Source organism: Urocampus carinirostris, chromosome 6 (genome assembly GCF_059441175.1).
Source record: "Urocampus carinirostris isolate Australia breed hairy pipefish chromosome 6, RoL_Ucar_1.0, whole genome shotgun sequence".
In the NCBI taxonomy this organism is placed as follows: domain Eukaryota; kingdom Metazoa; phylum Chordata; class Actinopteri; order Syngnathiformes; family Syngnathidae; genus Urocampus; species Urocampus carinirostris.
Window position 1 is genome coordinate 27393478 of NC_142354.1, and position 24670 is coordinate 27418147.

General features: G+C 41.7%; 1 protein-coding gene across 2 annotated transcripts in view; it reads right to left on the bottom strand.

The window, feature by feature from the left end:
* Positions 1 to 24670, bottom strand: part of frmd4ba (FERM domain containing 4Ba) — a 78391-nt gene that overhangs the window by 47351 nt on the left and 6370 nt on the right. Inside the window, exon 1 of one of the 2 annotated variants that reach the window (XM_088338531.1) lies at positions 21122 to 21418. The exons of the other annotated variant lie outside the window; for it this stretch is intronic. The gene's annotated coding sequence lies outside the window, so the exon portion shown is untranslated. Of the gene's footprint in view, positions 1 to 21121; positions 21419 to 24670 lie in introns of those variants that run through there. 2 annotated transcript variants of the gene reach the window in all.

Below are 24670 nucleotides of genomic sequence, written 5' to 3' on the forward strand. Positions count from 1 at the left end.
TTGCGAATACAAGGTAGGTCGTGCCAGGCATATGTACTGCCAGCATTATCACACCCCTTACTTCCCTAATCTCATTTACACCTAGGATGGCAATTAACACGTAGAGCAAGCGGCAGATTAATTGTTTGAAAGAAAACAAAGGAGCTGGGGGGTTTGGTCAGGAAACCCTCATGTGAGTGAAGTGGCGCTGCGTGAATGGAGCACAGACAAAAAAACAGCTGTCAAGCGCACACAAGCCTACAGCTGACACGCCGGAGCAAATATTAAAAATTGCAGCTGACGGAGGCTGGATGCAAGACATGTGCTACTCTTGCGTACCAACGCAAATACATGCGTGTGAGTATCCTGGAAGGCCTCGTGTGCATTCTCTACCAAGAACTGTTCAAAGTCAAAGCAAGCCAGCTGTCAAAAATGCTGATTTTGTATGCATGTGTAAATAAATGTTTTGGTGTAGCGCGCCTCCGTCCACTAGAGGGCGTCTAAAGGGTTTGTTATTAGAACAGGGGTGGAGAACAAGTTTGACAGAAAGAGCCAAAATTTTTAACTGTGAGAGTCAAAGAGCCACACCACGCACTGACCTGCCATGACAGAAGGACATATTATTCCCATAATACACTCTCTTTACAATACAACAAGTATTGTTCTTGTGTTGATTTCAAGGAAAGTGTCCACCCTCAATACACACACAAAAAAAAACTAAACATGAAACAAGGCAAAGAGCCACAGTATATAGAAAATATGATGAGGCAGAGCCACCTTCTTATTACAAATAGTGGGGCGGGTTCCCCTGGGAGGGGGGGGTTGCAGGGCTACGTCAACTTTTTACTTTTTAACTTTCCCAGAATAAAGTGCGATTGCACCTCCACTACACTAGGGAGCAGTGGCGTTCTCATTGGTAGAGTGTTTTGTTTACATTTAGCCTTCTCGCAGTGCATTAAGCACAGAGTATATGGTTTGAGTATGAAGTGTAGACACGAAATGTATCAGACTCTCATGAGACCCGATGGAAGAAATATTTAACACCTATACCTAGACATGTGATGAAACAAACAAAAGTCTCCTCCTGAAAGTGAGGACGTTTCATGAAGTGTATTCTTAGATTAGGCCTTTCACATATTAGATTGCAGTCTTGAGCTATGGCTTTAGCTCGCTGTGACTTGTCCTTGCTTGGCGACTTCCTATCAAAAAACACTCTTGCGCACGTTTCCTGTTTGAACCACTCAGAAACATTGAGTCACACATTGGCACAAGGATGAGGCTGAGCCCATCGTGTGGGTAGGTGGCCAAGACCGTATAAGTTCAGGCTCTATCTTAGATAAGACAGACTTCTTCTGCAACATGTTGAAAGAGCTTCCACAGCTATGTAATCAATCTTTCTGGCATCGAGTAAATACTTTATCAGAGAATTTGCCGTCTCCTGGTTCTTTTTAGTCTAGCAAGCTATAATAAACAAACTGGGCTGAGGGTCAGGCAAACCTTTTTAGTGCGTAGAACTCATACCTGTCAACCTGTACGTTTTTGCCGTACAAAGTACGTTTATTATGCATTTTAAGAGCTGTATGACGTACAAGAATATCTGTACGGAAAAACGCAAATTTGTCAATTATGGGTACCATCCGGTATACACCGACTATCACGAAACGGCAAATAAATCAAGTCAAACCAGTTCGCCGCTATCTCGGTATCGTTTTTATTCCGGTTGCAAACGAAGCGAGCGGTTTGATGCTACTGTGCGCATGTGTCTGCAGCCTCGGATTTCACGTGGTAGTTATGTAGTGAAAGGAAGTCCGTCTCTTTTTAGAGAACCGGCTTTTTCGGCTCAACTCATTAAAGATAGCCGACTCTCAAACGGCTCGCTTTTTTATAATAACCCTCATTCATGTTGAGCAACTCAGTATCTCACAACAAAATGTTAATTAACACTATATATGACATAACGAGGGCAAGCACAGTGGTTAGCGCGTCTGCGGCACAGTTCTAAGGTCTTGGGAACCTCCTGTGTGGGTTCAAATCCAGCTACCGGACTTACTGTGCAGAGTATGTATGTTCTCCCCGTGCTTGCGTCGGTTTCCTCCGGACACTCCGGTTTCCTCCCACATTCCAAAGACATCCGTTTCAGGTGGATTGGCCGGTCCAAATTGTCCCTAGGTGTGAATGAGCGAGTAGGTTGTCTGTCCCTGTGTGCCCTGCGATTGGCTGGCAACCAGTTCGGGGTGTCCCCTGCCCACTGCCCGGAGATGGCTGGGATGGGCTCCAGCACCCCCGCGACCCTACTGAGGATAAGCGGTGCGGCTAATGATGGTGATGATATAACGAAACACATGTACAATATAAGATATTCTCTCATCTCATCAACTTCTCTCATTAGCCGTACCGCTTATCCTCATTAGGGTCGCGGGGGGCTGGAGCCCAACCCAGCCATCTCCGGGCAGTGGGCAGGGGACACCCCGAACTGGTTTCCAGCCAATCGCAGGGCACACAGGGACAGACAACTCATTCGCTCATTCACACCTAGGGACAATTTGGACCGGCCAATTCACCTGAGATGCATGTTTTTGGAACGTGGGAGGAAACCGGAGTGCCCGGAGGAAACCCACGCAAGCACAGGGAGAACATACAAACTCCGCACAGGAAGTCTGGAGCTGGATTTGAACCCACAACAGGTTCCCATGACATGAACTGTGCCGCACAAGCGCTAACCACTGCGCTGCCGTGCTGCCCATATAAGATATTAAACTACATAAAAAAAACACGTTTGGAAAAAAATATGGTGTAAGATTATTTTGTAAGGGAAAATACAATATTTTGTAAAGGCATGGAGCCCTGGATGTTGACAGGTATGTATAACTTTACTGCGACCAAAAATAATTTAGAAGCACTGGATCACAGTGACATCATGCGTTGCCTGTATGGAATGTATGGGTCACCCCACTATGGGCATATTATTTTCAAGAGAGCACTGTGGTCAGTTGGTGGGTCCCTTAACCACACAGGTCTTAGGGGCGCCATTACCTGTGGTTTGTCTTGGGCAAGTACAGCCTGGTGGCGCCTATCCCTCTCCAGGCCAACAAATGTTACCATGATAACAATCATATTTGACATTAGTGTTACAAGTTTACAAAAGAGGAAGTGCAGCTTGAGTACAAATGACGTCAGCAAAATGAATTGTCTTTGCTTACTTTCCCCATACTTGCCTAAACCACAAGTTTTCCTAAAAATACAAATACACAGTTTTGATTCAGAGTCATGCTGCCGTGGGCTGTTGTTGCCCCAGAAATATGCACAAATTTTAATCGCTTTCATGGTAATAACAGTGACAAAAAAGGGCATCTGTTTAATTTTATTTGCAATCGGAGGGCAGACAGCACAAGAGCGGACTGTGTGGGGAGTTTGGAATTTGGTTCCTGATAAGCTTCTGCTTTGTTAGCACCGTTAATTCAAAATATACGGTGTTATAAAGCTTGTTTTGATAACATTTATGCATCACAGAACAAGTTAGTAACATTAGTTTTTTTGTTTCAGACGTCGGTGTGGAGGGTAATTGCTCCTCCTGAACAAGATGGGGCAGTAGCGCTCTCATTATCATTATATACGGTAAGGCAAAGCACTTGCCGCGAGATAAAAACGAGCTGCAGTCTCAAATATGTCCACTTGATGTCCCCAAAGCCAGGCGCTACTCAAAAAGACGCGATAGGTATATTTGCTTCTTTCTTTCTCTCTCTATCCCTTACTCTCCTGCATTTTCTTTCTCTTTCTCTTTTTTCTCTTATTCCTGTGCCCCTCTCTCTCTTTTGATTCTCTCTCTCATTCACTTTCTGTTTCTCTTTCTCCTTATCTCTCTTTCTCTCTCTCCTTGTATCTCTTTCTCCCTGTTTCTCTCTCTATCGTGTACTCTTGATTTTTCTCTCTTCATCTTGGTTACTCTCTTTTTGTACTCTTTTCCTCTTTCTCTTTCTCCACCCTCTCTTTTTCCTTTTTTCTCCCTTTGACCTTCTCTCTCTCTTACTTGATTTTAATCCCCTTTCTTTCTCTGCATCTTTCTCTTTTGCTCTCTTTCACTTTTTTATGTCTTTCCTTGTGTGTGTCTTTCTTTCTTTCTCTCTCTTTCTTCCTGTCTCTTGTTTTTTTGCTCTCTGTCTTTTTTTTCTCTGTTTCTCTCTCCTTCAAACAGTGTCTCTTTCTTTCTTTCTTTCTTTCTTTCTTTCTTTCTTTCTTTCTTTCTTTCTTTCTTTCTTTCTTTCTTTCTTTCTTTCTTTCTTTCTTTCTTTCTTTCTTTCTTTCTTTCTTTCTTTCTTTCTTTCTTTCTTTCTCATTTATCCCTCGTTCTCTTAGTTTTCCTTTTTTTGTGGCCTCTCTCTTTTTCTCCCCCTCTGTCTTTCTGTCTGTCTGTCTTTTTAAATGAATGCAATGAAAAGCAGAGAGAGACTAAAAACGATTTCCCTTTCAATCGATTAGAATACAATGGATTTCAATTCACAACCCAAACTGTAGGTAGCTTTGCTAACCATCCAGTTTCATTTGACTTTTTTATCTTTATTCCTGGGACCTCAATCTATCTGATTAGTGATTATTTATCCCTTTATTTTTTAATCCCTGTTTTGTGTACATGTGTGTGTGTGTGTGTGTGTGTGTGTGTGTGTTTTCGTTTTTCAGTTTAAATTGTCATAAGACTTTGGCCATTCCTGCATATTTTCCACTCTTAGCTGACTCAAATAGTCAGGAAACTAGCAGAGGTGAAAGGCAGATGCAGCAGTGTGATACTTTCAAGACTCCATCCCTATCAAATCCCTCCTTTCCTCCCTCATTGTATCCAACATGTACTCATCATCATGATGACCATATGCCCATCATTCCAATTTTCTACCTAGACCATTTGAACCAAAACAGCAACAGAAGCTGATTAGGCGGACCACACAAGATCCAGATAAGGCCCCACACTAGAACTGAAAAAAAAAAAAATGACTAGGCTCTAATGGCCTTCGGGGCTGTGGAAAAAGTCAAGTTATCTAAAAAGGAAATTTACAGGCGTGTTTGTTTGTAAGATTAGAGATGTATTTGCCAATCAGATAAACAAAAGTCTTCCAAATGCCTAAAGGCCATTCCAAAAGGGCGCAACAGAACTACCGTGCACCCGTCTTGGTGTTTGATAATCTTGAGGACCACAAATAAATCTAACAATAATACAGAGAAGCAGAAAATGGATAAATCCCCTCTATATCCATGTGCAGCAAATTCATATGCACAATAAAAGGACGTCAAGTCAAATCCCTCTTACCAGTGAGAACAGTGAAGCTCCATGTTTAGTCCCATTATCAGACTGATTTCATTTTAGCCGCACAGATCATCAGTCATCCGCAGAGTTAAACGAATTACACTGTGATAATCACAGTAGCATATGCCCGAATGTAACCCGCAACACCGCAAAACATGCAACCATGAAAATTGAGGCTACGGTTTTCCAAAAACCGACATCATGCACTGTATATTATGCAACCATATGTAAAGTGCAGAGTGTTTTGACTTTCTGTCCTTGTCAATCGCCAAAAAAGGAGCTAATTATGGAAGAAGAACAGAATTATAAGAAGTGGCTACACTGCAAAGATAGATAGATAGATAGATAGATAGATAGATAGATAGATAGATAGATAGATAGATAGATAAATAGATAGATAGATAGATAGATAGATGTGTGGGTGGCTGGATGGGTGTGTGGGTGGATGGACAGATGGACAAACAGACAGAGAGACATTTTTTCCCATCAAAATAAAATAAATCATTTACCGTATTTTCCGCACTATAAGGCGCTCCTAAGAGCCTTTATTTTTTTCAAAAGCTGACCATGCGCCTTATAATACAGTGCGCCTTATTTATGGAACAAAATTAATTCGCAAAGTCTTGCAACAAACTTGCAGCCGCCGACTAGATTTTCCCCCGAACGCCAAGTAGTCCGCGGTGTATGCTGGGATTTATTTACTGGCGTTTCATTGGCTAACCAATGTGTCAATCATCAGTTGAATCGATCACTATTGGCTAAAGTTATTCGGAGGTCAAGGGGAGGATCCTTTTTATCATTTACAGGCTGGCATTGGCTTGAACGGCAAAACAAAGCCTGCAATTGGCCGAAAAAGATGAATGCGTATAGCACATGGCTGACGGCATACAGAAAGCAATTTTTTACTATTTTGTATTTGTAAATATTTTATTCTCCTGGATTTACTACCCTCACGGATATAAGAGGACATTGTCTGCACATTATTATGAACACAACGACTTCGGTGAGCTACTCCGGGTTTTATATTGTCCCTGTATCTTGTTTCAGACTGAACTCGATGTTTCTGTGATAAGCGGTGCAGATAATGGATGGAATGGAGTGTCTATTTTTAAATTAAACTCAATTCCAAGTGTTTATTGTCATATATACGGTAAAGTTGCAAACGAAAAAGAAAATAGAAACAAAGGAATGGTTGGCATTTCTTGAATCCCAAGACTTTAATCTTCCGAATGATGGAACGATGCATTTGAGTGACATCGTACAGACACCGCATCCGCACGTGTTCTCGACACGTATTTGCGTCTTTGCAGAATTTGGGAATGTTAATGGGGTAATAAGTTGGACTGAACTATCTGACTGTTTTGTCGACGTTCCCATTGTAGCGCCTTACAATCCGGTGCGTCTTATGTATGTCAAAAATAGGACCAAAAACTATTTTTTCGGGGTGCGCCCTATAACCCGGTGCGCCTTATAGTGCGGAAAATACGGTAATTGATCAAAATAGTTTGATATGGCCAATTTCTCTCATTTTAAGAATGATTTGTAATGCAATACGACAGTACAGTGACCAAAACGCAACTTTTTCTACTCGTTTTCTCGACTGGTCCTTATGAGGTATGGGGCACTTGTAGCAGCAAGATGGTGGATAGTTATGTCAGTTCCCTTTAGGCTTATGATATGTAAAATAAATGCTCAACTATTTGACCTACGAGTATTTAAAAAAAAAAAGCATGTTCTTATGATTCTGCGTGTATTTATGTACATTATTTGAATCAATGTGTTTAAAAAAATAAATGACGTTATTTTCTCACCACTAGGAGGTGCTAAATAATACATATTGTCCCTTTAAAAACAAACATTTGGGATATTTAAAAGACCTGAAAACTAGTGAGCGGGCAGTTTGAAAATATTTACTTTGGCAAAATGACGCTTTATCTTCTGAACGTATGTGTCCCTGTCATGATTTGCCCAATGCCCTCACCTTTGCCCGCTCGTTTGGCCCCAGCTGCTGCTAAGTTCCTGATTGGTTCCCTTCCTATTTAAGCTCAAAATCTCGTTCACTCCTGGTCAGTCTGTCAGCAAAGCTCCGCACATGCAAGGCAAGCACTTTTTGACTCTGGCTCCCGTCTATCCCGTCCTGTATCCTGCTCGTCTGCCCCTGGCTTCCCGATCATCTCTGGCTACCTGACTTGATTCCTTCCTCTGACCATGCTCCGATCTCCCGTCCCGGTTGCCCGACTTGTTTCTATCCACTGACCACGCTCCGATCTCCTGTACCTGCTGCTCGACTCCGACCACGCGTGGGCTTCCTGCTTCTCCTGCCCAGTGAGCACCGGATCGCTGGTGTTTGTTTTCCCGGGCCTGACTTCTCCACTTCCTCAAAAAGCTTGGTGTGAAACGTTACGCGTCTGGGTCAACTGTCTGTTCTGGTTCTGACATGATGGACTGACTAGAAATGGACCCAGCTAAAGCTTCCACAAGCGCTGATCGGGGAGAGACGGAAGCTCCCTCTGCCCTCCAGCGTTTGCACTGGACTGAGGGCAAGGTCCGGCGAATGTCAGTTGACGTCGCCGTCCTTCTGCAGCAAGTCCAACAACAACAACAGCTCCTGCAGCATCAGCATGAGCAAATAGCTAAACTCATGGAGCTCCTGTCGCGTCCGCTGCCGTGATTGGGCCTGCCCGCCAGGGATTCTCTTCCTGCCGTGCCTCTGAAGGCCTGCATCGATCGTCAGGTCCAGGGGTGACGCCTCTAGAGAGTTCGCCAGACTTGTCCAGTTTCCTGCTCGCCCGAACCTGTAGGCACCGCCTCTGCATCCCAGCCACCACCCGCGATCCAACAAGATTCTCCGGAGGCCAGCGACATCCGTCTGAGGGGCTTTGTCTGTACTGTGGCGGTCAAGGACACTGGGTATCATCATGCTCGTCAAAAGGCGGAGCTCACCGGACGTTTGGAGGAGTCCGACTGAGCTCAATCCACACCCAGACTTCCAAGACCGGAAGGCCGGTGATCCAGGTACACCTTCCAAATTCCAGTTCCACACAGTTTCTGTCCGCCCTTGTTGACTTTGGCGCTCAGGCCAACATCCTGGACACGGCCTTAGCCCGGAGGATGGGGTTAAAGCTCTTCCCCCTTCTGTACCAACTAAGAAGAACTGTACACATCCTTTTATAAGCTTTAAGTTCAGCAACATTGGGTGGGGACACGTATTTAAAATATTGTGGTACATATGGTGTGCCCGAGCTCTGGACGGTCACCTGCTGGGCACGGTGACACACATTATGGAGTTCGTGAAGATGAGGCTTTCCGGGAACCATCTCAAGATGATACGGTTCCACCTGCTCCCCTCTTCTGGCCAACCTTGTGTAATCACTGGTTGATTCAGCACAACCCTCACTTCAACTGGCGGACAGGGACGGTTCTGGAGTGGGGGGTCTGAATGCCACCAGACCTGCCTACGCACAGCCTCTCATCCGGTCCGGTCCTACTCCTTCACCGCCTGATCCGTCCAAGGTTCCCGACTGCTGATAACAGCTTCAGGAGGTCTTCAGTAAGGCCAAGACCACCTCTCTGCCGCTGCACCTGGACGCGAGCTCGTGCTGTCCTGCTCGGGCTGTCAGCGCGTACGCCGTCAGAGTCAGCCGTCCGAGGAATTCCCGCTCTTCTGCCTGCCTGCCACGTCTGTTTGCCTGCCTGCCATGCCCGTCTGCCTGCCTCCCTCACCCGCCTGCCTGCCACGCCCGTCAGCCTGCCTGCCACGCCCGTCGGCCTGCCTGACTCGCCTGTCCGCCCCCCTGCCAGAGCTCATTCGCCTGCCTGCGACGCCAGTCCGCCCGCCTTCGACGCCCGCCCACTCAGCCTCCTCCGGGTCCAGCTCCAGCCAAGCTTCCGGATGCTGATGTTGGGCCACCTTCCTCTGGGGTATAAGTCCGGTCTGAGGAGTAGTGAATTTTTATGCTTTTTTCGGCACGACAAGGCAAGGTTGAGATTAGCAACACAGGCCTAGAGTGCCCTCTTGCAGTTTATTGTGAAAATAACATGTGAAATGATATACTCGCTAATATTTTGTTAATAATGAGTCTCACCGGAGTATAGATGGCACCCCTGGCAAACCTTTTGAAAAAAAAAATGTGACTTATAGTCCGGAAAATACGTTGATTTTCTTGCAATAATATCAAAAAAAAAATGGGAAAATTCTGTGAGCCAAAGGGAAAGGCTCAACAGAAACTCCGTGTACGAGGAGTCCTAAACACGGACAAATAAACAAGCTCTGCCCAAAGCAAATAACGCACGCACATGAAAAAACTGACATAATCCAGTCAAAACCCCCCCCCCAAAAAAGTAGAATTTCAACTAGCCAGGAAATAACGGTGGACTTAAAAGACTGGAAGGGATAGAGATAGAGAACATCTCCCCCGTCTCCAGGGTGTCTCTCCACTTTGACCTCGTCTTTTTTTGGCACCCAACGTGAGAAACATTCACAAGAGGCTTGGAGCTTATCGATTGCTTTTAGGCTCAAGGCAGTGGAATTCCTCTCTTATTTTGTTTGCGCCATTCATAAGAAAGAAGAAATAACAGCAGTTCGTCTATCGCATTTCCCTTTGTACCTGTGGGGTGAGACAGACATGAGTGGGCGGGTGAACGGAGAAAAGGAAGCTCTGAGGCAAGAACTATATTTTGCTCGTTTCATTTTTTGTCATTATTTACTATATTTCATATTTCATTATTCAAAAGGTTTGGCTTTTTTTTTTAAGGAAAACATCCATCCATTTTCTGAGCCTCTAATCCTCACCAGGGTCACATGGTTTAGGAAAATAATAAGGAAAAAAGAGAATAATAAGAATAATACAATTGTTTCCCATTACTCACAGAAAGATGGTTCATTTTAAGTAATCTGTTTTTCACACTATGTTGAATTACTGATGGATATCTTGATCTGATTTGTCATTTCATTTTTGACACACTCACATTTACAGACGCTCCCCTACTTACGAACATTCGAGTTACGAAAAACGGTAGCTAAAATCATTTTTTTCGAGAGCTAGAAAAATATCCGGACATTGCTGTAAGTTCGATTTTGTATTGTGTGCACCTTTTTTCGAGTAACGGCCAGTACTGCAGTGCTTCTGCCGCGTGGCGCTGTGAGAGGTCACCCAGCATCCACCCAAAGAAGAAATCCGGCTTCTACTTCCTGGTTTGTGTGAATTCACACTTAATTAAAATATGAAGTATAAAATATCTTTTAATAACCTATTTTCCTTCAATCACAGCATATTGTTTAGCTCCTCAGTGGCTTTGCTTTGCCATTGCATTTTTGCTTGCATTAGTTTGGTCTAGATCAGGGGATGGTGTCATAAGAGACGGCTCAGCTAAAAAGTCTCTGTAGTGCGAAGTGGAAGGAGAAGAGGACGACGAGGTGAGCGGAGAAGATGAGGTAAAATTTTGGACTATTTGATAAAGTTTCAGGAGCGAGCAGAGAGAGTGGGAAAGGTGAGATGGCACAACATTCATTTGGACAGGTAACTTAAAATTAGTTTTACCTGGTTATATCAGTATCAGAAATTATTTTCCCCCCATTTTATTAACACTCCACTTATTGAAACATAAATATTTTGTTTGTTTGTTGTACATGATTCAATTGTTTGTTTGTTTGTACATGATTCAGATTGAATCGTTTCTTGTACATGATTCAATTGTTTGTTTGTTTGTACATGATTCAAATTGAATCGTTTCTCCGGCGCCGTCACGAATGGCAGCCACTCCAGCAGCTCCCGTGTTATTTTCGATTGTTCTCAGTTATTTTTCGATTGTTCTCAGCTTAGGGATGCTGCTGGAAAAGTGAATTTCCCTTCGGGGATGAATAAAGTATCTATCTATCTATCTATCTATCTATCTATCTATCTATCTATCTATCTATCTATCTATCTATCTATCTATCTATCTATCTATCTATCTCTAGGACGCTAAGAACTTTGAAATTTGTATTGTTTAATATCTCTTGAATCCATTCAATATGGTTGGTGTGAAGTGTAAAGAAGAGGCGAGACGTTCGTTTTTTAAATTAAAGTGGAATAAGAAAGCTTGATGCGGTTGAGAAAATGGTCGGACACTTTTTTTCTGCCACTTTTTACCACGGAGGAACACCTCTTGAAGCGCATCTTCCAAAAATAAGTTCAACATCTCTGAATCAAAACAAACTAGGAAGCACCGCAACCGGAGACAAGTGCTAAATGCACGAGAAATAATTCAAACTATGAAGACTCAGAGTCACCAAAACACGATATTATTTTACTTCACTTTTTGCCAAGCCTTTCAAAGAATGAAAGAAGAAAAAAAGAAAAAGGGAAAGAAAAGGAAAAACGAAACCAGGGAAAGAGAAAAAATATGAAAACACTAAAAGAAAAAAGGAAAAAAGGTAATAGAAAAACAAAAAAAGAAATGAGGAAAAAGGAAAGAAAAAAATGAAAAGAGAAAAAAGTCAGCAAAAAGGGAAAAACAAAAACGAAAAGAGGAAAGGGAAGAAACACAGGAAAAAAAATAAAAAAAGAAAAACAAGTAAATATCAAAAAGAAAAAAGAAAAACGAAAAATAACAAACATTTTCACAGCGTTCTAATTTTTTTTTAAATTTTTTGTTGTTGAAAAAAGAAATAAAAGAAAAAACAGGTTTTGAGAGTAGCAAGATGGCGGCCAATCATGTCACCTCTCACTGGGTTAGGATCAACCTATGTCAAATAAACGCTAATTCCTCGACAGCCAAATATTTCTAAAAATACATGTTTACATGATAGTTCCTATATTTTTGCTTATTACTTAAATCAATGTTGTTTTGTTATTTTAAATGTCCCCAAGTTTTTTTCTCCACTAGGAGGCGCTACTTAATACACACTGCCCCTTTAAGAAAAACGGAAAAGAAAATGTGTTATTTTTATACAGTAAATAGAAGATACACGTCTCCTCTTTTCCCTCTCCATACAGTCTTGGAATTGCCTGAAGATAGGTATTGTTTACAAGCGAGTGCTGGTATTGAGCTCGTGTGTTTTGTGAACTCTTTGTTTTAGTCAGGATGTCCTGTCTGGGAGGACAAAGCAGACGTGAAACAAGGAAGAACAAACACTTTTGCATGAACTCGCTGCAAAACCAGGGGAAGGTTCCTGTTTACCAAATGTAAGAACCATGACTGATAAAAAGTGAATACAGCAAAGTAGACCCTGGAATATGGCAATCCCGCCTTGCCACTATTCAAGTTACAGTGTAGAATACTGTGTCATACTTACCCCTCTTTACAGCATTTGCCCCACCATATGACATCAAAGTTACATTGGGTAGATATGTATTATTACTTTATTATTGTTTTATTTTAAACACAAGGACACTGCTGGAAGTGTGAATTTCCTTACGGGGATCAATAAAGTATCTATCTATCTACCTACCTACCCACCTACCTACCTACCTACCTACCTACCTACCTACCTACCTACCTATCCCCCCATCCACCCACCCACCCATCCATCCATCCAGCCAGCCAGCTATCTATCTATCTATCTATCTATCTATCTATCTATCTATCTATCTATCTATCTATCTATCTATCTATCTATCTATCTATCTATCTATCTATCTATCTATCTATCTATCTATCTATCTATCTATCTATCTATCTATCTATCTATCTATCTATCTATCTATCTATCTATCTATCTATCTATCTATCTGTCTGTCTGTCTGTCTGTCTGTCTGTCTGTCTGTCTGTCTGTCTGTCTGTCTGTCTGTCTGTCTGTCTGTCTATCTATCAAATTGTTTTGAGTGCCCAAAATTCAACCTTTGATGTTTTACATCCCTAGGATGCCTCTCTGCTATTGGTTGACTTCATATATATTGCTGTTCTGTATATGAAAATGCAGATATGCGCGGCTAAACTCCCTCCCACAATGTCTTTCTGTCCATTCAGAATCACATGTGCTATGTAAACGCGATAAAATACTGTATGATTTTTGTCCTGTATTTATTCGCTTGAGGTGCCAGGGCTTGCAGTGTTTCTAAAAGGAAAAGCAAATTATAATAACCATCGAAACAAAGCTTGTGATTATCAAGGAATACAAAGAAGGCACGTGAATTACTAAACTCTGTAAGTGGCTGTATTGAATTGAACCAGGATTATTATCGAAATAAGGAGCCTCAGTGTGTAATATTTGACCACTAAATGGCACTGTTGTCTAATACAAACAAAAACCAGTGCCAGACTGAAGAGGAAGACATCAGACAAACAGACGACCTTAAGTACAGATTTCTATGTAAAAAATAGAAAAATATGTATCATTTTGATCTGCTGTTTCCTCCTCCACCTGCATCCACCCGTCAATTCCACGGTGCCATTATATCATTCCTTTACATCAGGGGGGGTAGAACTGGGGGCCCGCGGGCCGGATCAGGCCTGCTAAGAGATTGAATCCGGCCCGCAAGACAAAGCTGAGGGAAGCGCAAGAGAAAAATGAGCTGCAGGTTGAAATATGTCCACTTGATGTTGCCAAAGCCAGGTGCCTATCACAAACGTTGTACCGGTACTTGTATTTCTTTATTTCTCTCTCTCTCTTCTTCCCCTTTTCTCACTCTCTATCTCTCTCTTTTACTCTGTCTCTCTTTTTCTCTTTCTTTGTTCCTCTTTGTCTCTTTTTCTCTGTGTCGTTTTACCTTATTTTGCTTTCTCTTCCTTTTGTCCTCTCCTCTCTTTTCTATCTATCTTTTGCTTTCCCCTTCTGTCCTTTTCTTTTCTCCTCTCTCTTACTATTTCTCTTTAGATTTCTGTCTCTCTTTCTTTCCCCTCTCTCACTATTTCTCTTTTTATCCCTTTTGTTTCTTATGTTCTTTTTCTCTCTCTCTCTTCTCTCAGTTTCTCTCCCTTTCTCTCTTTGTCCCACCTTCTCTCCTTTTCTCTCCCTCTTTTCTCTTGTTTCTTTCTCTCTAATCTACTAGTTCGGCCCAGCAGAATATGTTTGTTCTATCGTGTTGCCCCTGAGTTAAAATGAGTTTGACACCCCTTGTCATGATTTGCCCATTGCCCTCACCTGTGCCAGCTCGCTTGGCTCCAGCTCGTTTCCTGATTGCTTCCCCTCCTATTTAAACTCCACGCTTCCATTCTCTCCTTGTCAGTCCGTCAGTGAACCTCTGCACATGCAAGGCAAGCACTATTTGACTCTGGCTCCTGTCTGTCCTGCTTTTAACTGTATCCTGTTAGTTTGCCGCTGGCTTCCCGATCATCTCCGGCTCCCTGACTTTTGCGTTCCTTCTACCACGCTCTGATCTCCCGCCCCGGCTACTCGACTCGTTTTTGCCGACTGACCACGCTCTGATCTCCCGTCCCGGCTACTCAACTCGTTCCCGCCTTCCGACCACACTCTGATCCCGTGAGCTCCCTGCTCCTCCTGCCCAGAGATCGCCAGATTGCTGGCGCTTGCTTTCCCGTACCTGACTTCTCAGCTTACGCAATGAAGTTTGTTGTGAAACGTTACGCGTTTGGGTAGACCATCTGTTCTGGTTCTGATACCCCTGCTTTACATGTATTTATTTAGAACATCATATACACATATAATTACATGTAAGTATTACTTATTGTACAATATTTTGTTATCTAAATGATTTTATTAAAGGTACCAGGGGGGTCAGAACTACGGTATAGGTTTCTTTCCCCCGCTATAAGGCAATTTTACTCATATCATATCTTGGGGGTCTACTGTACTGGTGTCGGTCTTAAAAGGTGCAATCAGATATCTTAAAGAAATCTCATCTCAATCTCATCTCATTAGCCGCACCGCTTATCCTCAGTAGGGTCGCGGGGGTGCTGGAGCCCATCCCAGCAATCATCGGGCAGTGGGCAGGGGACACCCTGAACTGGTTGCCAGCCAATCGCAGGGCACACGGGGACAGACAACTCACTCGCTCATTCACACTTAGGGCCAATTTGGACCGGCCAATTCACCTGAATTGCATGTTTTTGGAATGTGGGAGGAAACCGGAGTGCCCGGAGGAAACCCACGCAAGCACGGGGAGAACATACAAACCCCGCACAGGAAGTCTGGAGCTGGATTTGAACCCACACAGGAGATTCCCATTACATGAACTGTGCCGCACATGCGCTAACCACTGCGCCGCCGTCCTGCCATCTTAAAGAAATTGAGGGGAGTATTTAGAATACGTAATAAACAGTGTTTTCCTGACAAGTACCATAACCAGTCCGACAAGAGGAATATTTTTGCTGATGCGCTGACTTCTTAGGATCAGTGTGTCAACCTCATTATGGCGCCCAACTGACAAGTTTCTCATGCATGCCTGCATTAAGTTGAAAAAATGTGGGAAAAAAATAGAAAATGCTGACTTGTTGCACAGATAAAGATCTGTGTAAACCATGTATGACCCAAACTGGGTTTTTTCCCTAACAACAGCTACACACAGTAAAGTGCAGTTAGGGGAGACTGTGCCTCACCTGTTATTATAGAAATTACAAATCAATGAAATGAAAAATGAAATGATCTGCCTTTATATAGCGCTTTTCAAGTTAAGACTTCCCAAAGCGCTTTACAGTGTGCTTCACATTTCCCAATAGCGGCCGTGCAGCCATGTAAGGCGCTAACCTGCTTATTGGGGGGGCATTAGGGTTTCAGTGTCTTACCCAAGGACACTTCGCCATGTAACACGGAGAAGCCGGGATTTGAACTGCAATCTCTTGATCCCAAGATGAGCGCTCTACCTCCTAAGCCACTTTTTATTGAAAATGAATGGACTTTTCTCGAGAAATGCCAGGCTACATTTTTTTCAGTTGTTCCTTGTTTGACTTTTTGGGATTCTTATTTGAAATTGTACAAGAAAGCTAAAAAAAAAACAGATAACAAAGTAATACTTAAAATTGCATAAGAAAAAACAAATTTAAAATATGTAAAAGAGCAACATTTTGTTCTGTACATATATTCGACTCTTTAGTTGTCAGAGATACCAATATTTACAAATGAGAAAGTTTCCTGACTGATGGTTTTAAAATCAAAGCCTAATCATCAGTGATGTCAGGAGAGGCAGTGGAGGGTGTGCCTCACCTGTCATTTTGGAATTCTAAAATAATATTTTAGAACTATTTTTTTTCAAAATCCCAGAAGCTTCCCATATATGTGTAAGAAATTAACTGTGCTGAGAGTCTTAAGTTGCAGCGTGAGGCACACAATTATCTTGCCTCATGGCAGAGGGCGATAGTGAGAACAAGGATTCTGATTTGGCGCACAGACTATATCATAAGCAAGCTAACAGGAAGTCAAGTCATACAGTATTTTTCTCATTGCATGGACTTGATTTAACTACTGGTTTTATTCAAAAGGAGCATCACATAAGCGTAATTCTAAGTTAAGGCAGCGGTTCTCAATAGTGGGACGCGTCCCCCTGATGGGGCACATGGCTCCATCAGGGGGGCACGTTTGATTTTTTTTTTTTTTTGATCAAGTGCAAATGTACCTTAACTCCACTCGTGAGAGGTACATAGTTGTGTATTGCAAATCGTCTTTGATTTAAAAAAAATCAGCACTAAATATTTGACTTATATTAGTTTTTCAGTTTTTTTTTATTTTGTGCTTTTGGGTTAATAACATTGTTTATGTTTTACTGTATTCGTATTTATTGATTTTATGTCATTTTATTTTTCAGTTTATGGTTTGACATAGTCAAAAAATTTTGAGGATTTTTATTTTTTATTTTATATGCGCTTTAAAACATTTGTGTTAAAGTTAATAAAGCTATTCATTTTGTAAGTTGGTCCATATTTGTCACCCTTTTAATTCTATTAAGCGTTATACAGGATACAGTGTTATGCAGCGGTCAGCAGTTTACTGTAAACAGTTTTACAGATTATTCTTTTGGGCGAGAGGATTTCTTCTTCAAAGGGGGGGACGCTACAGAAAATAATCTAGAAGCACTGCGTTAAGCTAACATTTGTTTTCTATTCTACTGTGTTTATATTGCGAATGGAATGATGAAGATGTAGCTTCATTTATTTGTATATCTGACTGTGCCTCACCAGATATAAACCTGACCGCATGTCACTAGCTACACGATATGATTAAGGTTGCTAACGGGCCCTGATTGGTAAATACAGTATCTGTGCCGGGCCTCACGGCAGTTCCGGAGTGTTCCAAGGGGGTTAATAGCTTTATTGAATCGGAAGCGCTGACCGCATTCAAATCACCCCGATGTCCCAGACACAAGCAGAGGTGGGTAGCGTAGCCAAACTCCAGTAAAAGTACCGTTACTTCAGAATAATATTACTCAAGTAGAAGTAAAAGTAGTCATCCAAATACTCACTTTGACTAAAAGTTAAAAAAAAATACTTGGTGATAAATACTGAGTAACTATAGAAACGTCATATTTATTATGATATTTTAAAACAACCAATGAGATCATCAAATTACCAAAGTCCATCCAATCAACAAAAAAACAACTTTACATATTAAAGTAGATTAAAATAATCATCATAAATTCAAGTGATTTAATGAACAATAAAATAAAAATAGTATAAATCCATATTATATAGGTATATATATATATATATATATATATATATATATATATATATACATAATAAATCCATCCATTATCTGCACCGCTTGTCCTCAGTAGGGTTGTGGGGATGCTGGAGCCAATCTCAGCTGTCCTCGGCAGTGGGCAGGGGACACACTGAACTGGTTGCCAGCCAGTCGCAAGGCACACAGGGACAGACAACTCACTCGCGTTCACACCCAGGGACAATTTGGTCCGGCCAATTAACCTGACATGCATGTTTTTGGAATGTGGGAGGAAACCGGAGTGCCCGGAGGAAACCCACACAAGCATGGGGAGAACATGCAAACTCCACATAGGAGGTTTGATCTCATGACCTCAGAACTGTGCCGCACACGCGCTAACCACTGCTCCACCGTGCTGCCCCGAGTATTAATCTAATCAATAAATAAAGCACATGTAGCACCAAGCAGCACATTTAAAATATTTGTCTTAACAGGCTCTGCTAGCAGAACAACAAGCTAGCCCATGAACTCGAACAAAGGAGACATTGCATATTAAAGCTAGGGTTTCGCACCCTTTTTAAGGGGAACATGCTTTTAATATGAGGACAGGGGGGGTTCTCCTCTTCTGTGTTTTCATAGTCGGTATTGCTAAGCAACATTTTTGATCTGGTTCATCCGTAAACAAAAAAATTCCGGCTTAAGTTGAATTGGGTCACGTGACGAGGCTGCTACGTTTGATTGGTTAAACATGGTAGAGCCTGCCGGAGGTCTCTGTCATAACATATGTGCCTTAGCGGAGACAGACAGACACGTACTTTCATAGAAGTTATTTATTAAGTAACGAAGTAACGACTTCAATGTTGCCTAATGTAGGGGAGTAAAAGTATTTTTTTTTCTTCACAAATTTACTCAAGTAAAAGAATAGGAATTTCAAAATACTCCTGAAGTACAAAATTTCCCAAAACTTACTCAAGTAAATGTAACGGAGTAAATGTACTCCTCTGGCCACAAGTTAACAAAATGCTGCAACTGCATCTGTAGCACATGTTGCTTTTCATGGAAGAACAACCCGCTCGCAATAAACACAAACAATCCCGGGCTGTTTTTTTATCTGCGATAAAAAGAAAATGGTGCAACAAATCAAAGAGGTGCGGACGGTATCACAGAAATTTCCATAAACCTGGTCGCACCGCGTTGGTTTTACTATTTAAAGTGACACGAGAGCCTTGCAGGATATCACGTTCTCGCCTGCCCGTTCTTTGTTTTTGTCTAAGGAAACAGGAAATTTGCACAGCAAACCAGCTGACGTGAGATCAAGAGTCTGAAAAATTTAGCCTGGCATTTCTCGAGAAAAGTCCGTTCTTCTTCATTAAAAAAAAAAATAGTACAGTATTCATTTGTGTGTGTTTTGTTGTACAGTCAGAACAGTAATACTTAAAATATTGCTTTTTCTGCTAGAAAACCCCCTGATAATTTTATTTGTTGTTTTTACTAAGATTTCTTTGTTTTTGTTTTTATACATTTTCACATTTTTTTAATAAGTATTTTTTTTACCATGTTTTAAACTTGTTTTTCAACCATTATATTAATTCATTTTAAAATGCATTTATGTAGTAAAATCAAACGCTCTTTTTTTTCAGATTATCATCATTTTAATGGCTTTTCTAGCAAAAGTAATACTGTAATATTTAAGATTATTTTCTTTTCCCCCCCAAAATAATTTTTATTATTTAACCGGGATTTGTTTCTTATTAATTTCCCCACTTTTTGTTTCAACCACGTAGTCATTGTTTCACTATATTTATAACTAGTTTTCTGATGTGTTAAAATTATTACAAAATATAAATATTAAAAAACACAACATTTGTAAAAATATGTTATGTTTCATAAAGTAAGTAAAAAATATAGTTATGTATAGGAAAATCTGTCAAAAGAGTCACATGATAACATCATTATACCTGTCAAGCTGTACGTTTTTGCCGTACAAAGTACGTTTATTATGCATTTTAAGACGAGTAGATGTACGAGAAAATCTGTACGGAAAAACGCAAATTTGTCAATTATGGGTACCATCCGGTATACACCGACTATCACGAAACTGCAAATCAATCAAGTCAAACGAGTTCGAGTTGTGTTGTGAAAGGAAGTCTGTCTCTTTTTAGAGAACCGGCTTTTTTCGGCTCATCTCAGTAAAGAGAGCCGGCTCTCAAACGGCTCACTTGCTTTGATGCATTATATTACGAATTATTATGTTGTATTTTTTATTCATTTATTGTTATTATTCTTATTCAGCCAGTATCAACCATCAACATGATATCTACCGGAAATCATTTTGTCACGCGAAGCTATCGACGTGACTCGTCGCCTTCGATCGGCGCCGGGTTTTTAGACCCAACTGCTGTGTTGGGAGTCATTAGGTGACCAAACCCCCCAATTCCGACCCTTAATGCCGAGCGCCAAGCAGGGAGGCAATGGGTACGAATGTTGTAAGTCTTAGGTATGACTCAGCCGAGGCTTGAACCAGCGACCTCCCAGTCTCGGAGCGGGCAGCCCTACCATCTAGGCTACCGAGCTGATCAAAGATAAGGAATGAAAAAGACAGGTTTGTGGTTATCCCTTTAATCAGTATATTACCAACAATAATTTAGTGCAGAAAATAAATTCATAATTTGAATAAGAAAATGTATTATTCTACATAATGATATTTGCATGTATTTTTTCCTTCAACGGAGAACGTCCAAGCTACATTTTTGAACTTTTTTTATAATAAACCTCATTCATGTTGAGCAACTCAGGATCCCACAACAAAATGTTAATTAACAATATATATGACATAACGAACCACATGTACAACATGTTAAACTACATAAATAAACACGTTTGAAAAAAAATATGGTGTAAGATTATATTGTATTTTGTAAGGAAAAATACAACAGTTTGTAAGGGCGTGGAGGTTGACAGGTATGCATCATTCTTACTGCAGTGTATCAAAAAGGAAATAAAGGCAAGTACCCCTCAAGTGTCTTCAAGTACCCCCAGGGGTACTCCTATCCCCATTTGAGGAGCGGAGCATCACAACATCAGGAATTGAACGGTGACAAGTTCTGATGTTGACATGTCAACAATTCACAGCTGACCTTTCACAATCCCACATACAGTACACAGCAAAAACACATCCTATTTTATGGCACCTTGTGTTGGCAAAATGACACGGACAAAAGTCAACACGGAGCCACCTTACTCACGTGATTATCAAGCAAGGTAAAAGTCATTCGAATGATATATTGTAATAAAAGCGAAAAAACGGCTCTTACTTTGTGTCTTTTGTTGTCCTGGGGGTCGCCCCGGCTTGTTATTGTCCTGACGAGATGTCAGCCGGACGCCCGTCACGGATGAGAGGCGAACTCAGCACACGCGAGGGAAAAAAGGCAACAAAGGTCTCAACCGGCAAAAAGAGAAACCTTCAGAGTTGTCGGAGCGAAAGCGGCGCTCACTCCAGACGACCGGACGGTCCCAACATCTTTCTTTTCTCTCTCCTTCTTCCTCCCCGTCCGGCTTGTCGGTCAATAGAGGGGCGCTCGCTTCTGCGGAACCGACATCCATTAACGAGGTGCGCGTTGACAGCGCGCATGCGCGGAAAAAGCAGTCCGAAGGAAAAAGTTGGTGGCGAATAATCGCTGTGTTGTTTTTTTTTCAGTAACATGATTGATCAAAAAAAAGTGTATCATACCTGTCAAGCTCCACAGCTCCATGCCCTTACAAAATGTTGTATTTTTCCTTACAAAATACAAAATAATCTTACACCATATTTTTTTCCAAACGTGTTTATTTATGTAGTTTAACATGTTATATTGTACACGTGTTTTGTTATATCATATATATTGTTAATTAACATTTTGTGATTAGATACTGAGTTGCTCGACATGAATGAGGTTTATTATTTAAAAGGTTCAAAAATTAAGTAGCTTGGAAGTTCACCGTAGAAGGAAAAAATACATGCAAATATAATTAGGTAGAATAATACATTTTCTTATTCAAATTATTTATTCATTTTTTTTGCATGAAATTATTGTTGGTAATTGACTGATTAAAGGGATAACCACAAACCTGTCTTTATTCATTTCTCCTTTTATACTTCCTTTTTTTCTCAACTTACAACATAATAATTCGTAATATAATGCATCAAAGCAAGTGAGCCGTTTGAGAGCCGGCTCCCTTTAATGAGTTGAGCCAAAAAAGCGGGTTCTCTAAAAAGAGACGGACTTTCTTTCACTACAAACCTACCACATTAAATCCGAGGCGGCAGACGCATGCGCACAGTAGCATTAAACCGCTCGCTTCGTTTGCAATGAAAAAAAACAATACCGAGATAGAGGCTACCGCGGCGAACTCGTTTGACTTGATTTATTTGCCGTTTCGTGATAGTTGGTGTTTACCGGATGGGACCCATAATTGACAAATTTGCGTTTTTCTGTACAGATTTTCTTGTACGTTGTACACGTCTTAAAATGTATAATAAACAAGCAGAAAATGAAATAACACATGCATAAGCACGTGATAAATTATGTAAAGAAAGAAAGAGCAAAATAAAGGAAGAAAATAAAAGAAAAAAAGAACTAATGAATTAATGAAACCCCCCAAAAAACAAAAGGTGAGCAAAAAAATTAAAGGTCCCAGTGAGACTACATAGTTTTAATTCTTCTTTGTGCCTTACAGCACTTATTTCTGTTTGACACAAAACAGGGACATCTATCCATCCATCCATTATCTGCACGCTTATCCTCAGTAGGGTCGCGGGGGTGCTGGAGCCCATCCCCGCTATCTTACGGGCAGTGGGCAGGGAACACCCTGAACTGGTTGCCAGCCAGTCACAGGGCACACAGAGACATACAACTGACTTGCTCATTCACACCTAGGGACAATTTGGACCGGCCAATCAACCTGACATGCATGTTTTTGGAACGTGGTAGGAAACCGGATTGCCTGGAAGAAACCCACGCAAGCACTGGGAGAACATTCAAACTCCGCACAGGAAGGCTGGTAGCCGGACCTCAGTACTGTGCTGCAAACACGCTAACTGCCTAGCCGCCGTGCCGCCCTCGGCACATCTAGAGGTCAAATATTACACACTGTCCCTTTAATAATAACTTTTTGAATTAGCCCATCTATTACATGTGTGGAATGTCCTTATATGGGGAAGTTGCGTTTTCCGGTTGACTGAGCCTATTTTAGCCCCACACCTAATAACAACCCGGTAGTAACATAATAACTATGTAGTACCTACATAGTAAATGTAAATGGTCTGCATTTATATGGTGCTTTTCAAGACCTCCCAAAGCACTTTACAATGTGCTTCACACTTACCCATTCACACACACACTCACATACCTATAGCAGCAAGGCAACTACGTGCTTATAGGGGGCACTAGGGATTCAGTGTCTTGCCCAAGGACACTTCGACATACGAAACGGAGGAGCCGAGAATCGAACCTGCGACCTCTTCATCACAAGACGAGCGTTTTATCTTCTGAGCTGCATGTTAAGTTGCAAATTTTAGATATGCATGTCAAACTGGAAGCCCTTTGCAATAATCTGCAACAAAGAAGTGTCTCTATTGTTTCCAAAAGGTTAGCTACGCGAGGTCTAGTGATTGTTTATTTTGTCACATGACTAAAGCCTCATCTTTGAAAGAGAGCGAGAGAGAGAGAGAGATAGAGAGAGAGAGAAATAAGTAGAGAGAGAGAGAGAGAGAGAGAGAGAGAGAGAGAGATTACTGAGAACTTCTGCATTCTAATGTTTTATTGTGCATTTAAATTGAACGTGTCAAGATTTTCTAACACATTGCTGAATTTGCAAGGTGGGGGAAAGGGAAGGAAAGGAATGCCACAGCGATGAGGTTTCAATGTTCTCAGAACAATGGGAAGGACAACTGATCCACCGAAACTGAGGCAGTAAGGAAATGGGAGGGAGATAGCAGGCCCACTCTGTTGCAAACTTGAAATAGCAAATTGTTAAGGGTAAGACAAAAAATGCTTTGCAAAAGTATTGCTCCTAAAGAACTTTGATATATTACCATATTTCAGGCTTCACACTAATAAACCGGGCGGTAGCCCCGCAAACGCACGTAACACACACTGCGTAGGGCATCAAGTGCCAGGAGGGTACCAAAAGAAATCAGGGTCGTGACAAAAAGAAGTATAAACTCTTAATAATATGCGCTAATATGGTTAAACAATACAAAAGAAGTATAAACCAAATTTCCTGCGAAAAGGGGTGAATGTGATTGGTGCCCCGGCTCATGGTGCCCCCCTCCCTTCCCAGTGGTTGTCATGATTGCCGATTCAGAGACCTGCGACTGCATAATTGGCACCAACAGCCCGGACAGCTGATTGGCTGATGTCAGATCGTTATGCGAACTGTTGCCTCCAGCTCAGTAAGCCCTTACATCAGACTCTGTTCCTGCCCTGCTTTTCTCTGCATGATCCTCGTTGCACACCTGTTTCCGGACCTGACTCTGCCCCGTTCTGCCTGCCTGTTACCCGATCTGTTTTGCCCCGTTACCTGCCTGCCTCCTGTTGCCGATCTCGGTTACGAACTTGACATCGCCCTTGCTCTCCAGTCCCGGCTAGCGACTCGTAATTCCCGCCTGTAACTTCCGCATCTCCTGCTCCTCTTGTCCGTCAGCCATCGGATCGTGGAAGCAAGCCCTGCTCTCCCCTTTATTAATAAAAACTGAGAAAACAAGCACTATTGGGTCCTGTGTCCGTTTCTGGTCTGTGACAGTGGTATGTTCGATGATGCCTCATTTGTAATTTCTTGAATACCTGTGCGAACATGTCTTCGAAACGAGAGTCTGGAGCGGA